We start from the raw sequence: 18653 nt of genomic DNA, 5'->3' as shown, positions 1-18653 counted from the left end.
ATACAAATGTCAGACCATTGTCATTACTGCGATCTTGGCGGCCTGTTTCGCGCCATTTTCCAAAATAAATAAATGAAGCGTATCATCTTAAAATAATTGAATTAAAATCTGATTGTAAAGTAAAAAGATGGAATACCACATACTGTTTACCATGTGAATGCGAAGTAGCCGGAGTAAAATTAAAAACTTTCATACCTGAAGATCCCGCTCGTAGTCTTCTGTTGTGAAATGATCGGAACACACACGACAGTTCTCAGGTCTCGGTAATTCTCCCTCTCGTTTTATTTTTGCGAGCCATTGTTTTCTACGATATTTGTCTTCGGGAAGTTTGTGAAAAGTGATACGTCCTTTAGAATTTTTATACCTATTACTACATCCAACAGCGAGGCAATGAACCATAATTCCGGCCTTGACACTAACTCTTGCACGTGTGCAAAGGTCAAATCCGGGTCAAAACAAACCTTGACTAATGTTACGTCATACCCTCGTTATCATTCCTCACTTCCAATATGGCGGCCAGTGTTCCAAGATGGCGGCGATTTTGAACGATTTCGAAGACATATGATTAGAATCCAAGTCAGTTCTACGCCAAATGACAACCATTTTTGAAATGCTGAGCAGGTGGGCTTTCGTTTAAGGTAAACTTTTTCTAGACCCTTGTTTCCCTTTAAATTGTTTATGGCTGCATTCTTGGAGTCTCAAGATTGATGCATCGGGCATACCAAAAATCTTATGTCTTTTTATTGACAAAGTATCAATTGAATAAAGGAAACGAAATCGCTTGTAATGCTTGTCTACAGTTTCATTCAGGTCGCGTTTACACTCAAGGTTGAGAGAAGAAATACAGTTGTTGATTCCATTCATTCATTAAAATGCGAAACACTAACCAAGACTTTACAAAATTTCATTTTAGGCCGCGGCTACACGTGCAATTTTTTGCTTGCGACGGTCATGCGATTTGCTTCAAAGTTTGTCGCGTCACCAGCGCGCGATGAAAATCGCAAGTGTAGCCACCCTTGAACTGCCGACGCGACAACTGAAAAAATCGCGAGAAATTCAACTAAATCAATTTCTCGCGATTTTTTTCAACGGTTTTTTCTGCTGTCGCGTTGCCAGTTCAAGAGTGGCTACAATTGCGATTTTCATCACGCGCTAGCGACGTGACCAAATTAGAAAAAAATGCATCACCAGCGAGAGCAGAAATCGCTGATGTGGCCGCGGCTTTAGGATTACGATATTTCGATTAAAGGCGCTGTTACACTGTGAAATGTCAAGTTCTTCAATTTTCGTTTCAGTACGTACGAACTCCAACCGAAATTTCGTTGTTAGATTTGCGAATTTTCGTTTCAGTACGTACGAACTCCAAACGAAATTTCGTTGTTACATTTGCGAATTTTCGTGTGGCTCAGCGAAATTTCGAAGAAATTTCGGCGGAAAAATCACACCTTTCCCACCGAAATTTCGGCGAAATTTCGAGAGAACAATAACCGAAATTCGAGGAAATTCGTTTGCATTCTTTTTGCACAGTACTGTATAAAAAAAGCTCGGCTGAAAGAAAAGCAACGGTAATAAATAATTAGCAGAATTTCGGAGATGAACAAAGAGTTTCCAGCAATCTGATTGGTTGAGTGGTTTCCTATAGAAATAATACTAGTAGTAATCAATGATTAGCAGTGCGTTCTCCGCCTGTGATAATTGTTGTCTGTTGCTGAAATCATTACTGTCAAAGACTGAAGTTTTACAGACATATAACATACTGACAAAGCCCACTGTTGTTCTGTGTTCTGTGAAATGAATGCAATAACTCACCGCATCACAGCTCTCCCGCCGCCATCTTGGAAAATACCACTACCAAAATGCAACGCGATCTCATTGCGCACACCGCCTGATTTGAGTGCTGACAAGGGTCAGCAATTCTGCGAACGTTTGGTTCTTCATGTTGAATTTATTAAAGCAGCCTTGTTTTCATACCAGTACGTCACGATTGTCTGTTCTTTACTTATAGGTAGCAGTGCCAGTGGCTGCTCTGGGACATGAAGTCGATTGTGATGATGTGGACTCCGACAGTGATAGTGACTCAGCCTTTGGATCTGAAGAAGACGATCTCTAGAGAGAAGCTCATTCGTACACTCTTTCCGACTGGAGTCCGTTTTGGAATCAACTAAAAAACGAACAACTGCAAACTGATAATTATAATTGCTACATCACTCAAAAAGTTTCTTTTATTTTTGCGCATTTTTGAACGCCTTAAAAGACCTTCCCGGTTACCCAATTCCGGTCCAGGGTTGCATTTTAGATAGTCCAATTTTATAAATTGTGACCCTATTTGGGAAAACCGGGCTTAACGAAAATAGCGTTGTAATGCATTTTCAATGCATTGATAATGCATTACAACGCGTTGATAATGGTTCTCGACGCATTTATAATGTTATTCAGTCCATTGTAAAAACGTTGACAATGTTCAACAAACTGTTTAAGAATGGATGGAAAATGTTTCTCAACACGTTGGCAACTTTTTCCAACGTTTGATACAAATTCTGCACAAAAGTTAACGTTGAAAACAAAGGACAACGTTTCGCCCCGTTGTAACAAAGATAAACACATTGTCAACACAACCAATAGCGCTTTGTTTACAAGCAACAAATTCAATTGAACATCAAAATTCTGCATCTGAGAGAATTTGATTTTGTTTGATTAATAAAGAGCAATTTGCTGCAATTTACATTAAAACTTTTGCGAAGCAACAGCCAATATACCCACCAGAAATATAAATGTAGAAAAAGAAAATGTTGGCGTGATTTGTTTGGGGCTTCTCCGAGCATGCCACTAATTAGTTCAATAATTTTTTCTGTCATAACCATTCATAACCATTCCCTTGTGTAGCAAGTGAAGGCGTCATCAGAAATACTTAAAATACTAAAATAGGAGTGAAATTTCCTGAAATGCAATCTTTTACAAAGAGCGAGGCAAGGCTACGTTGATAAATAATTATCTTTGTCAAGTGCGTGGTGTGCGTGACTTGGGACGATGAGTTAAGAACGATGAAAATTGCTATACCGTCGGTTACATTTAATCGTGAACAGCTTGATGCATTTCAAAGACTTTTTCAAGCTTACTCTTAAAAGTTATTTATTTTCCCTGGTGATTTTATACAAACATTACGAAGCAGACACTGAGACAGACAAGGTCGCGCCACATGTTAGCTCATGTTATGGCTCGTTTTTCGCCTTTTATCTTTATGGTGTTTTATTGCAATGGTTGGCGAACTGATCGTTTAGATAACTTAACCACAAAAGGGTTTAATCTGCACTGGTGTAAAAGCAATTTTAGGAGGCCCGCAGAACAAAAATTATTCTGTATCAGCAGTTCAAATTCGTGATCGCTTGTGCGCAAGGTTGACATTCCTTTGTTATCCGTGTGAAATTCAAATCATGTTTGCGATGTTGCGGTATTTTGTTGCAGTTGCCAACTGAAATTCTCAGGATCAATTTATCGGGCCCGATTATTTGTATTGGTTACACATAAAGTGTTCTTTATTGTAGGTCAAATCTATTTTGTTCACAGGGTGAACTATTTACTTACTGGAGTAGAGCGGTCAGTCAAAATAGAGTTTATAACTGAGAATGCAAACTGCCTTAAGCGTAAAAAAGACTTGTGAACACACAAAGCAATTTGGTCATTGGGTGAAGTCAGATGGCACTCGTTGTAAGGTAAACATTAAGAGGAGTTAAACATGTTGGGGGTGCGAGCAATCTCGTGCATATGTTATATAACGAGATTCGCGTGTAGCAGACAGTCTTTTTACCGCCGTAATTTCGTTCAACACCGTAAGAACTGAAGCCAAAAAGGTATTTTTTGTAACAGCAGCCATAGGATAGTTGAGTTTTACACTTAGCCGCGTTCTCTGCAAAATTACAGGAAAACTCCATGTCATTGATGTTTCTGCTCAAATTCAAACCGATATGTACATGCTAGAGTTGCGTGCGTACGTGCTAGAGTTCATGCTAACGGGTTAACAATTCGTTGTAAAGATTTCATAGTAATTAATAGCAGTGGTGCTATTTATGATTCCAAACGACCGTGGCAGTTTCAATAAACGTTTTGTCAGTGTTTGACAACGTATTGACAATGTTTTGAAATGATTTTGAAATGGATTTGCAACGCATTTCGGTTCCGTTGAAAAACATTGCCAACGTTTCAAAACGCAATGGAAATGCTCTTCAACGCATTTTCAATGAAAAACGCTCCAACACTATTTTCGTTAAGCCTGCTTTTCCCAAATAGGGTCACAATTTCACAGGAGGGGCGGAGGGGCATGCCCCAGGACACCACTAGGAGTTTGTGCCTCCAGCACTCACCGTTCGCGCGAAAAGTGCACATCCGCCAGCTGAACCACTGCATTCGGTACTTCCAAATGCTAAGGAAACCACTGCATTTACCATTCTTGGTGAGGTGTCCGAAATGCAGGGTCCAGGGGCGTCCATAAAATCGTCAGCTCCCAGTCGCGTTAATGAACACAGTGAGCAGATCCAGTTGATTTCAGGATTGCTTAGGTAACAATGAAAAATACCTCTTGACATTTGGAGACATTATCATGTGACTAACAAGAGCATTCCGAACACAAAATGGCGTCCTGGTTGTTTCACACTGCTTTCCCGTACTCCTGGGGAGGGCATAGTTTTATGAGCAGGCCCCGGATTGCTATAAACGTCTCCGCATAAAGCCAAATGGCTCACTTGAAAGTCACTAGGGCTCTTCGCACTCTGTGGAATTCTGACATTCAGGTGGCGGCTGCCGCAGCCGTGTTCTGGGCCAGATCGAACAGCAATTCCAAACGGAGCTTTACGGTACGAAAACGCAGAAATGCTTGCAACAACGATCCTGTCAAAAGGCAATTGAATACTTGGACGACGCGAGAGAGTGGTTCTCACAAAGAAAACGTTCAAATGGCTGAGAAATAGAGCTAAGATATAGCAGCTCAGAAAAATGTGGCCGGCCGCCATTATGCTAATTTACTTAATGACTCAGTTTTCATCCAGTTTACTGAGTAAGCAATGTTGCCTGACGTCACTAATGGCTGTGTGGGAGTTAAACTGTCTGTTCTCAACTCCGAGATTCTTAACGTTATACACCTATCAAATCGTGCACGCTGCAATCATTTGTGCCCTTGTTCAAAATCGTTGTCGAGATGGGTGCGAGCTGTTCCAGGCCTATAGCAAGTAGTTCTTTTGAGCAATGCACAGTTTTTATCCGGGAACTTCAAGGACCACCTTAAGTTAAGCAAAATGTTCTGTATAATTTATTTTGATCAGGTTGTCGAAATGTCCTTATGAAATGTACGCAGAATTTGATTTTACTTTCATTCTTTGCAGTTCAATTCAGTGCTTACCAAAGGGAGTTTAGTCTGGCGTCGTTTTGGACAACAGCAAGGCCACAGAAAACGAGAAAGATGGGCAAAAGTTTACATGGAACTGTTTAAGTTTTGTAAATTGAATTCCCTATATCATTCTTGTCAGTCGATCGCAATCACTTTAGACAAGAAGAGAGAGCTAGGGGATGGAGTTGACCAAAGTTCTGCCATTCTGGTCTGACATTTTCTTAAAACTACCCAAACCCCAGTGTGAATTATTAGAAACTTCCAAATTGAGAACAACCTCTATTTCAATTTTCTTGGCGTGATGGGAAACCTTTCACAAGTATAGATGTAGATACGGAAGGGTAACAGGCAGGGGCGTAGTGTCCATATACGCACAGACGTCCATGCGTATACAGCTCACATCCTGGAAACCTTATTCCCTGGAAGCATTAATCTTTTAAATTCACTATAAAATCGGGCCAAGTCTTTTAAATTTCGAATTATATTGTTGTCTCTCTGTGTGAGTATTTCCAGTATCTTTTCATTAACCCTTACACGCCTGGCCAAAGGTCCAACATTGTTAGACGCTGTTGAAAAGTGTCGACCGGGGTGGCCAAACGAATGCAACATGTTGGATCCAGTATTTTGAACTCAAGGGTGTGGAACCAAAAATATACCCAGAATCCTTAGAAAGCAAACTCTGGCTATGTTAGTGTTTTGAAGTTCTGGGAACTGCAAAAGCAAATGCGTGCTCTCCAAAGGTCTTGCACCAGGTGCGAGGAACCTTGAGAAGACCCAGGGGAGTAGCGTAACAGGGTCGTCACTTGCAAAAGATCCTGCAGATACATTGGCGCCATGCCCCTGAGAGCTTTGAATACAAGAAGCGCTTTCTGTTCGAAGAGACGTTGCTCAAGCTTTTGTCGCTCAGTCATTCAAGACTTTGCTCCTTCGCCATTCTGTAGCTTAAACAGACGTGGCAACGCGCGAACAGATGCAAAGAATAAACCATCACAATGGATACCGATAGCCGCAGCGTCACCTTAGTGGGCACAGACGCGTGCAACACTGTTGAACGCGATGTTCAAACGAATGCAACACTGTTTGCTCACACCTTAGAACAAAAGAAATGTTGGATGACGTTGAGGACGATTCTTGATGGAAATCAAACTTCGTTCAACAACATCCAACATCATGCAACATGGTGGCGAAACAAGTGCAACATGTTGGATTCAACAATGTTGGATCATGTTGCAGCAGCATGTTGGACCCGTTTGGCCAGGCCTTAACGTCAAGAAAGATAATAGTGGACGAAAGCAAAAGAAATTCTGCCCTTCGAGCCCCCCACACAGTTTCAGTCTTATCATCAATCCACTGTTCCCAGTTAGAAATGTTATGATGATGATGATGATGCTGACGTCTAACAGAGTTTGAGACGTCTTGCCCTTTGCTTGTACTGTAAACCTCTGTTTGTGTTGTAGCTTGCTGAAAACTCTACAGATGGGTAAAATAAACAGCTAACTACTGCATTTTTCTTCGCATTTCTTTATTGAAATGTCCTTAGAAAATATTTGGGGATGGCATGGGGCATTTTTCGAAACCCTAAATTTCAAACTTCTCTGATGGAGCATGCTCCAGACCCCCCCTAGTTTGGAGCGCCTTTGGCTCTCGAAACATTCATCGTGTGCGTACACCTTCAAAATCTTACGCTACGCCCCTGCCTGACAGGGTAAAATCAATTCTTATTCATCTATAATATGACTAGACTATGGACAGCCCTGGCAGTCCATCTCACTCTTTCTCCTTTTCCCAATTCACCAACTACGGAACTATGGACCAGAGTTGCAGTCCTGTTAAGTACTGGAACTTGGCAGTGAACGGGTATTTTTAGAATTTCTTATTTCTACAAACATGGTATTTTCCTGTACGTTGGGGATGTGAATGGTTCAAAGTACAACCCAACTATTTCTACTTGTCTCGTCAGCTGCAAATACGATTATTCCCTGTTTAATCAAAGCTGTTGTGAATAAGAGCAATATTTAGCCGGTAAACCTTACTGTAAATGTTTTCATTTTGGCTAAAATATTTACCACTTCAAACTTGCTTCAAACTGTTCGACGTTTTTCAACTGAAGATCCGCGTGTGTAGTTAGGACTGCAGGTCTGTTTATTTTCACGCCTTTAATTGGCGTACGCTTTTAGAGGTAGCCGCTTTCGTAAATTTTGAGGGGGATGCCAATTTGCCAATTTTGTTTGAGTGACTCTTCACATGCTTTGATTAAAATGAGCGCTATGAACTCGGCAAACATACACTGGCATCGAGAAGTGCCTGGAATCGAGTTTCCTGAGAGAAAGAAGTAAATGATCCGTTGAAAATTCAAATTCACCTCAACCTAGACCAAGATGTGTTCTTTCCTGCTTTTTTATAAAATAGCACAATATGAAAACAGCAAGGCGTAAAAGTTTTAATATGGTAATCCATATTTTCCCAAGATCTTAGTGAAAGGACATTGGAACACATCCAACAAGACTGTCTTGCGCCACAGGCATTCTCTCAGCGGTGTGCAACAAAGTACTTGTGTTTGTGCAGATGCAATTTTCTAGCTGGCGTAACGTGATGGGATGGAAGGGGGGATGGGGCTGACGAAAGAAGGTTTTATGGGGAAAAACTCCTGCAGACAGGCCTTGGAACAAAAAAATGAATTGCATGGAGTCAAGAGCGACTTTCCTTTTAAATGGATCGCAATAATTATTTCCCTTCTCCTTTCACGCTTGAAAACCTGAACCCTTTATAGATGGCGCAAGGCAAAGTTTAATTTTCTCTGGAAGAATTTAATTTCCTGCAAATCATTATGTCGTTAACTGTGGCCCCTTGGTGAGTGAGCTGTCAGAATAAGACAAATTCATGCACCCAAAACAATTTTCAGCGCAAACATATTTCTTTTCTTTCTTTCAGCTTATTTCTGTGGTCAGAGGTGAAATTACGTGCCCCGACCAGGGAAGAAAATTCTCGCCATGCATGTGACCAAAACGATGAACACACATGGGAATGACATTTTTGAATGGGCTAAAGATGCAAATCTAAAACTCGTAGTCTTAGTGAATTTTCAGTTTCCTATAATTTTACTCAACTCTCTTGTACCCTACTCCAAAGTAGGGTACACTGTATCTCAGCATCCGCAACATCTGCAACCTTGTCAAAATGCACACAGTCTTTAATTTAAGATTAAAGTTTTTTCTTCTCGGCTAAACGATTACAGTATCAAAGAAATGTCGCTTTGCGAAGTTCACCCATTCAGTTTCTCTGTCTCGCCTATCTCAACCGTTTTGTTGCGCAAGGTGTTATTGAAAATAGTAATTGAAAAACACAGTTTGCAAGATCGCTTTGAGTTCTGTGGATATGTGGTCACCTGGCAAAGAAAACTGACAAAATGGAATTTTCGGTGCCTTTTGAAACAACACCGTTCAAAACCGGATAACAACTGTAGCTCTCACAGTCATAAAGTGAATTACCGAGGAACATTGTACTCTTCTCAGTAAGGACAAAGAAAAAACAGTCTTATTATTATGTCCTCGTTGCCATGGTTTCAGACTACTGCATGTGACCTCTTAGAAGCTTGCTTGGTGTCTGTTACTCATACTGTGATGACAGCACAATAATAATACAATTTCGTTCGACGTAAATCAAACGAAGATCTTTGTAACGTTTTCGTATGATCTACAGGTTTTTCTCCGTGAGTCTCGTTTTGTCCTTCTACTGTGTCGTCCATGAAAATGACTGTGCCATGTTGCCATTTTTAATGGATCACTGCGTCGTCCATCGAAATAGGTCTGTCATGTTGGTATTTTCAAGTGCGCGTGCCGTCCATCGAAATGACTGTGTCATAATTGCATTTCAATTGGTTCACAACGTCTAAAAATGACTAGCTGTGCAATATTGGCCTTAAATTATTTAATTGCGTAGTCCATCAGGAATGCCTATGCCTTACTGGAATTTCAATTACTTTCGAACTTCGTCCATCGAAAAGACAGTGTGCCTGACTGTCTATTGGATTTTCTTATAAAGCCGTCCACGGAAAAGACTGCTTGGCTGACTCTTTAACTACCGTATATAGATGCAAAAGTTCGACTCTTGTTAAACTTTCCTGCTGCACTGCTTTTGTCTTTTTTCAGAAAGGTACTTATTCCAGGGGGGGGCCCTATATGCATTGTACGTTTTCTCATTTGCGAATGACGAGGTACTGCGTATTTTGGTTGGAAACGCGTTGTGCTGAAATTTCAAGAAATTTCAAGAATCTTTCATCTAGAGACAAGGAACATTGAAAATTTAAACCGTATATTCATTACCATTAATTAGTCATTAATAACTGGCGTAGTTTTTGTCCAGAGGTGTTCCAGTTATGGTCAATAACGAAAGGAAAACAATCGTTGTAATGGGAGGGGGGGGAGGGGGGAGGCATAAGATTATTATTTACTGACAAAACCAACATTTCCAATAACTTATGCTGGCTGGGAAGGGTCTCAACATGATAGGTGCCGTTGGGTGGCGCCCACAGTGCAATATCTCTTCCTGACTGGCAAAAGGCCTCAAACTAATAGATGCTGGCTGGCGACCTTGGAAAATAATCTATTGCTACAACAAGTTGCAAAAATAGTGGAGACACTTCACCTTCTTGGGGCGTTATTAATTTCCCTATTATCTCTCACACTGCAGCCCCCCTTCCCCCCTTATCAGTGTTGCTAGCGAGACAAAAAAATGTTGGGAACTTAAGCAGTCAACATTGAAAGGGGGAGAGGGGAGAGGAAGTGGAAAAGGTTTAAATTCTAGATACGCCGAGTATTGGAAGTTAGAAAAGGTGTTTTTTAATGAAAGTGTCTCAACAATTTTGCAACTTGTTGTCTGAGTTGGTTGTCACTGTGTTGGCGTACGGTCACTTTGTTTATTGGAACGGGAAGGCGTCTATCGTTTGCGTTTAATATGGTGTTTCCAAAAAAAGGGTTTAATTCTCTGATCTGCTGTGAATGGAAAATGGCCAGCGATAAACTGGATTTTGGCGGGGTTTCGGTATGACGTAATTTGAAGGCATTTCAGTGCTTTCTGTGAGTCAAGTCGAACATACACATAATTTGGTACACGAAAAGGTGTGATTTCCATCCTTTCGCTTTTTAAAGTACGCTAGAAATATCCTGGAACCGATTTCGAAATAATTTGCCTTAAACACCTATATTTCGGTCGACACATGACATCTAAAGCTCGCGTAACATGTACGAAATTAGCTGTTGTTTACGAATGAGAAACAGACATAACCTCTCCTTTAACTGCGATCGCATGCCATTTAAAGGGAACATCCACTTTCCGAAAAATCAATTCTTAGCAAACATTGTTATACAAAGATACATTTTCATAGAAGTCCATTCGTAACATTACTAATTGCTTTCGGGCTAGTCTGCTGCCAGAGAAGGGATCGGTAACGCCTACTAGCAAGTCTTCTAAGTGACGTGTCGGGTACAGGCTAATTCCATGTTCTTTGGAATGACTGACTGAGCACAATGATCAAAAGAAAGCACCCGATTGTGTTAAATCCTTTGCGAGATTTGTTTTACAATGAGATACAAAAGTGAACAAATTTGTACCGGCTACACATTATGACATTTATATGAAACGGTCTACACGGTCTACCACAACTTTTCACTGAGAAAATAATATGATATCATATTTCTTGCTGTTGCGATGGTAGACCGTGCTTGGATGGTAGACCGTTGGTAAATGGAATAGACGATATGTACAGGATTTCTAACTGTGTGAGCTTTATTACGAATCACCTGGTAATGTATTGGATTGATTAGAAAAGAAAGTACTAGTTGAATTGTGCTGTTTCCTCGAAGATACGATTTTCAACTGTAACGCCACCATCCCGGTTGACGTCAACAAGAAACACAATAAATGGTATTGTGTTACATAATACGAGCCATGTGTAACTTTCGGAGCAACAGATCTGCAGTGCAAAATACTTTGCTCGCCTTAGTATTTGGTACGGAGTCTTCTGTTAGCGATGATAAGTCCAAACACTCGAAAATCGATGCTACCGTATGTCAATAATTAATATCCTTTCGTGTTTGGTACAATGTGCTTTGCAATTCGCGTGCAAACTTCTGAAATGTTTCAGAGCTTATACGATATTTAATGATTGTTTCTTTAGTTCCTGCTTTTCTACGTTAAAACGTTTCCCTATAGGACTCAAATCCGGACTGGCAAAATTATTGCAATCAATCAGACAACAAGTTGCAAAAATAGTGGAGACACTTCACCTTCTTGGGGCGTTATTAATTTCCCTATTATCTCTCACACTGCAGCCCCCCTTCCCCCCTTATCAGTGTTGCTAGCGAGACAAAAAATGTTGGGAACTTAAGCAGTCAACATTGAAAGGGGGAGAGGGGAGAGGAAGTGGAAAAGGTTTAAATTCTAGATACGCCGAGTATTGGAAGTTAGAAAAGGTGTTTTTTAATGAAAGTGTCTCAACAATTTTGCAACTTGTTGTCTGAGTTGGTTGTCACTGTGTTGGCGTACGGTCACTTTGTTTATTGGAACGGGAAGGCGTCTATCGTTTGCGTTTAATATGGTGTTTCCAAAAAAAGGGTTTAATTCTCTGATCTGCTGTGAATGGAAAATGGCCAGCGATAAACTGGATTTTGGCGGGGTTTCGGTATGACGTAATTTGAAGGCATTTCAGTGCTTTCTGTGAGTCAAGTCGAACATACACATAATTTGGTACACGAAAAGGTGTGATTTCCATCCTTTCGCTTTTTAAAGTACGCTAGAAATATCCTGGAACCGATTTCGAAATAATTTGCCTTAAACACCTATATTTCGGTCGACACATGACATCTAAAGCTCGCGTAACATGTACGAAATTAGCTGTTGTTTACGAATGAGAAACAGACATAACCTCTCCTTTAACTGCGATCGCATGCCATTTAAAGGGAACATCCACTTTCCGAAAAATCAATTCTTAGCAAACATTGTTATACAAAGATACATTTTCATAGAAGTCCATTCGTAACATTACTAATTGCTTTCGGGCTAGTCTGCTGCCAGAGAAGGGATCGGTAACGCCTACTAGCAAGTCTTCTAAGTGACGTGTCGGGTACAGGCTAATTCCATGTTCTTTGGAATGACTGACTGAGCACAATGATCAAAAGAAAGCACCCGATTGTGTTAAATCCTTTGCGAGATTTGTTTTACAATGAGATACAAAAGTGAACAAATTTGTACCGGCTACACATTATGACATTTATATGAAACGGTCTACACGGTCTACCACAACTTTTCACTGAGAAAATAATATGATATCATATTTCTTGCTGTTGCGATGGTAGACCGTGCTTGGATGGTAGACCGTTGGTAAATGGAATAGACGATATGTACAGGATTTCTAACTGTGTGAGCTTTATTACGAATCACCTGGTAATGTATTGGATTGATTAGAAAAGAAAGTACTAGTTGAATTGTGCTGTTTCCTCGAAGATACGATTTTCAACTGTAACGCCACCATCCCGGTTGACGTCAACAAGAAACACAATAAATGGTATTGTGTTACATAATACGAGCCATGTGTAACTTTCGGAGCAACAGATCTGCAGTGCAAAATACTTTGCTCGCCTTAGTATTTGGTACGGAGTCTTCTGTTAGCGATGATAAGTCCAAACACTCGAAAATCGATGCTACCGTATGTCAATAATTAATATCCTTTCGTGTTTGGTACAATGTGCTTTGCAATTCGCGTGCAAACTTCTGAAATGTTTCAGAGCTTATACGATATTTAATGATTGTTTCTTTAGTTCCTGCTTTTCTACGTTAAAACGTTTCCCTATAGGACTCAAATCCGGACTGGCAAAATTATTGCAATCAATCAGACAACAAGTTGCAAAAATAGTGGAGACACTTCACCTTCTTGGGGCGTTATTAATTTCCCTATTATCTCTCACACTGCAGCCCCCCTTCCCCCCTTATCAGTGTTGCTAGCGAGACAAAAAAATGTTGGGAACTTAAGCAGTCAACATTGAAAGGGGGAGAGGGGAGAGGAAGTGGAAAAGGTTTAAATTCTAGATACGCCGAGTATTGGAAGTTAGAAAAGGTGTTTTTTAATGAAAGTGTCTCAACAATTTTGCAACTTGTTGTCTGAGTTGGTTGTCACTGTGTTGGCGTACGGTCACTTTGTTTATTGGAACGGGAAGGCGTCTATCGTTTGCGTTTAATATGGTGTTTCCAAAAAAAAGGGTTTAATTCTCTGATCTGCTGTGAATGGAAAATGGCCAGCGATAAACTGGATTTTGGCGGGGTTTCGGTATGACGTAATTTGAAGGCATTTCAGTGCTTTCTGTGAGTCAAGTCGAACATACACATAATTTGGTACACGAAAAGGTGTGATTTCCATCCTTTCGCTTTTTAAAGTACGCTAGAAATATCCTGGAACCGATTTCGAAATAATTTGCCTTAAACACCTATATTTCGGTCGACACATGACATCTAAAGCTCGCGTAACATGTACGAAATTAGCTGTTGTTTACGAATGAGAAACAGACATAACCTCTCCTTTAACTGCGATCGCATGCCATTTAAAGGGAACATCCACTTTCCGAAAAATCAATTCTTAGCAAACATTGTTATACAAAGATACATTTTCATAGAAGTCCATTCGTAACATTACTAATTGCTTTCGGGCTAGTCTGCTGCCAGAGAAGGGATCGGTAACGCCTACTAGCAAGTCTTCTAAGTGACGTGTCGGGTACAGGCTAATTCCATGTTCTTTGGAATGACTGACTGAGCACAATGATCAAAAGAAAGCACCCGATTGTGTTAAATCCTTTGCGAGATTTGTTTTACAATGAGATACAAAAGTGAACAAATTTGTACCGGCTACACATTATGACATTTATATGAAACGGTCTACACGGTCTACCACAACTTTTCACTGAGAAAATAATATGATATCATATTTCTTGCTGTTGCGATGGTAGACCGTGCTTGGATGGTAGACCGTTGGTAAATGGAATAGACGATATGTACAGGATTTCTAACTGTGTGAGCTTTATTACGAATCACCTGGTAATGTATTGGATTGATTAGAAAAGAAAGTACTAGTTGAATTGTGCTGTTTCCTCGAAGATACGATTTTCAACTGTAACGCCACCATCCCGGTTGACGTCAACAAGAAACACAATAAATGGTATTGTGTTACATAATACGAGCCATGTGTAACTTTCGGAGCAACAGATCTGCAGTGCAAAATACTTTGCTCGCCTTAGTATTTGGTACGGAGTCTTCTGTTAGCGATGATAAGTCCAAACACTCGAAAATCGATGCTACCGTATGTCAATAATTAATATCCTTTCGTGTTTGGTACAATGTGCTTTGCAATTCGCGTGCAAACTTCTGAAATGTTTCAGAGCTTATACGATATTTAATGATTGTTTCTTTAGTTCCTGCTTTTCTACGTTAAAACGTTTCCCTATAGGACTCAAATCCGGACTGGCAAAATTATTGCAATCAATCAGACAACAAGTTGCAAAAATAGTGGAGACACTTCACCTTCTTGGGGCGTTATTAATTTCCCTATTATCTCTCACACTGCAGCCCCCCTTCCCCCCTTATCAGTGTTGCTAGCGAGACAAAAAAATGTTGGGAACTTAAGCAGTCAACATTGAAAGGGGGAGAGGGGAGAGGAAGTGGAAAAGGTTTAAATTCTAGATACGCCGAGTATTGGAAGTTAGAAAAGGTGTTTTTTAATGAAAGTGTCTCAACAATTTTGCAACTTGTTGTCTGAGTTGGTTGTCACTGTGTTGGCGTACGGTCACTTTGTTTATTGGAACGGGAAGGCGTCTATCGTTTGCGTTTAATATGGTGTTTCCAAAAAAAAGGGTTTAATTCTCTGATCTGCTGTGAATGGAAAATGGCCAGCGATAAACTGGATTTTGGCGGGGTTTCGGTATGACGTAATTTGAAGGCATTTCAGTGCTTTCTGTGAGTCAAGTCGAACATACACATAATTTGGTACACGAAAAGGTGTGATTTCCATCCTTTCGCTTTTTAAAGTACGCTAGAAATATCCTGGAACCGATTTCGAAATAATTTGCCTTAAACACCTATATTTCGGTCGACACATGACATCTAAAGCTCGCGTAACATGTACGAAATTAGCTGTTGTTTACGAATGAGAAACAGACATAACCTCTCCTTTAACTGCGATCGCATGCCATTTAAAGGGAACATCCACTTTCCGAAAAATCAATTCTTAGCAAACATTGTTATACAAAGATACATTTTCATAGAAGTCCATTCGTAACATTACTAATTGCTTTCGGGCTAGTCTGCTGCCAGAGAAGGGATCGGTAACGCCTACTAGCAAGTCTTCTAAGTGACGTGTCGGGTACAGGCTAATTCCATGTTCTTTGGAATGACTGACTGAGCACAATGATCAAAAGAAAGCACCCGATTGTGTTAAATCCTTTGCGAGATTTGTTTTACAATGAGATACAAAAGTGAACAAATTTGTACCGGCTACACATTATGACATTTATATGAAACGGTCTACACGGTCTACCACAACTTTTCACTGAGAAAATAATATGATATCATATTTCTTGCTGTTGCGATGGTAGACCGTGCTTGGATGGTAGACCGTTGGTAAATGGAATAGACGATATGTACAGGATTTCTAACTGTGTGAGCTTTATTACGAATCACCTGGTAATGTATTGGATTGATTAGAAAAGAAAGTACTAGTTGAATTGTGCTGTTTCCTCGAAGATACGATTTTCAACTGTAACGCCACCATCCCGGTTGACGTCAACAAGAAACACAATAAATGGTATTGTGTTACATAATACGAGCCATGTGTAACTTTCGGAGCAACAGATCTGCAGTGCAAAATACTTTGCTCGCCTTAGTATTTGGTACGGAGTCTTCTGTTAGCGATGATAAGTCCAAACACTCGAAAATCGATGCTACCGTATGTCAATAATTAATATCCTTTCGTGTTTGGTACAATGTGCTTTGCAATTCGCGTGCAAACTTCTGAAATGTTTCAGAGCTTATACGATATTTAATGATTGTTTCTTTAGTTCCTGCTTTTCTACGTTAAAACGTTTCCCTATAGGACTCAAATCCGGACTGGCAAAATTATTGCAATCAATCAGACAACAAGTTGCAAAAATAGTGGAGACACTTCACCTTCTTGGGGCGTTATTAATTTCCCTATTATCTCTCACACTGCAGCCCCCCTTCCCCCCTTATCAGTGTTGCTAGCGAGACAAAAAAATGTTGGGAACTTAAGCAGTCAACATTGAAAGGGGGAGAGGGGAGAGGAAGTGGAAAAGGTTTAAATTCTAGATACGCCGAGTATTGGAAGTTAGAAAAGGTGTTTTTTAATGAAAGTGTCTCAACAATTTTGCAACTTGTTGTCTGAGTTGGTTGTCACTGTGTTGGCGTACGGTCACTTTGTTTATTGGAACGGGAAGGCGTCTATCGTTTGCGTTTAATATGGTGTTTCCAAAAAAAAGGGTTTAATTCTCTGATCTGCTGTGAATGGAAAATGGCCAGCGATAAACTGGATTTTGGCGGGGTTTCGGTATGACGTAATTTGAAGGCATTTCAGTGCTTTCTGTGAGTCAAGTCGAACATACACATAATTTGGTACACGAAAAGGTGTGATTTCCATCCTTTCGCTTTTTAAAGTACGCTAGAAATATCCTGGAACCGATTTCGAAATAATTTGCCTTAAACACCTATATTTCGGTCGACACATGACATCTAAAGCTCGCGTAACATGTACGAAATTAGCTGTTGTTTACGAATGAGAAACAGACATAACCTCTCCTTTAACTGCGATCGCATGCCATTTAAAGGGAACATCCACTTTCCGAAAAATCAATTCTTAGCAAACATTGTTATACAAAGATACATTTTCATAGAAGTCCATTCGTAACATTACTAATTGCTTTCGGGCTAGTCTGCTGCCAGAGAAGGGATCGGTAACGCCTACTAGCAAGTCTTCTAAGTGACGTGTCGGGTACAGGCTAATTCCATGTTCTTTGGAATGACTGACTGAGCACAATGATCAAAAGAAAGCACCCGATTGTGTTAAATCCTTTGCGAGATTTGTTTTACAATGAGATACAAAAGTGAACAAATTTGTACCGGCTACACATTATGACATTTATATGAAACGGTCTACACGGTCTACCACAACTTTTCACTGAGAAAATAATATGATATCATATTTCTTGCTGTTGCGATGGTAGACCGTGCTTGGATGGTAGACCGTTGGTAAATGGAATAGACGATATGTACAGGATTTCTAACTGTGTGAGCTTTATTACGAATCACCTGGTAATGTATTGGATTGATTAGAAAAGAAAGTACTAGTTGAATTGTGCTGTTTCCTCGAAGATACGATTTTCAACTGTAACGCCACCATCCCGGTTGACGTCAACAAGAAACACAATAAATGGTATTGTGTTACATAATACGAGCCATGTGTAACTTTCGGAGCAACAGATCTGCAGTGCAAAATACTTTGCTCGCCTTAGTATTTGGTACGGAGTCTTCTGTTAGCGATGATAAGTCCAAACACTCGAAAATCGATGCTACCGTATGTCAATAATTAATATCCTTTCGTGTTTGGTACAATGTGCTTTGCAATTCGCGTGCAAACTTCTGAAATGTTTCAGAGCTTATACGATATTTAATGATTGTTTCTTTAGTTCCTGCTTTTCTACGTTAAAACGTTTCCCTATAGGACTCAAATCCGGACTGGCAAAATTATTGCAATCAATCAGACAACAAGTTGCAAAAATAGTGGAGACACTTCACCTTCTTGGGGCGTTATTAATTTCCCTATTATCTCTCACACTGCAGCCCCCCTTCCCCCCTTATCAGTGTTGCTAGCGAGACAAAAAAATGTTGGGAACTTAAGCAGTCAACATTGAAAGGGGGAGAGGGGAGAGGAAGTGGGAAAGGTTTAAATTCTAGATACGCCGAGTATTGGAAGTTAGAAAAGGTGTTTTTTAATGAAAGTGTCTCAACAATTTTGCAACTTGTTGTAGCTGGCCCTGAAGAGCGGATAATTTTTTCCCAGAATACTTAAAAATTAACCGAAAATGTGTTAACAGATGCCCACAGCTTGTTTAAGTCGATAACGCATACATTCTGAAAAATTGTTGGTTGGGTACTCCTGATAAGGCCAGGGAAGCTTTTTTTAAGTTCAAAAGGCAGGACAATTGATCCCAACAGTCTTAATATC

This window comes from Montipora foliosa, chromosome 3, assembly GCF_036669935.1.
Source record: "Montipora foliosa isolate CH-2021 chromosome 3, ASM3666993v2, whole genome shotgun sequence".
NCBI lineage: Eukaryota > Metazoa > Cnidaria > Anthozoa > Scleractinia > Acroporidae > Montipora > Montipora foliosa.
This window is presented reverse-complemented; position numbering follows the sequence as displayed.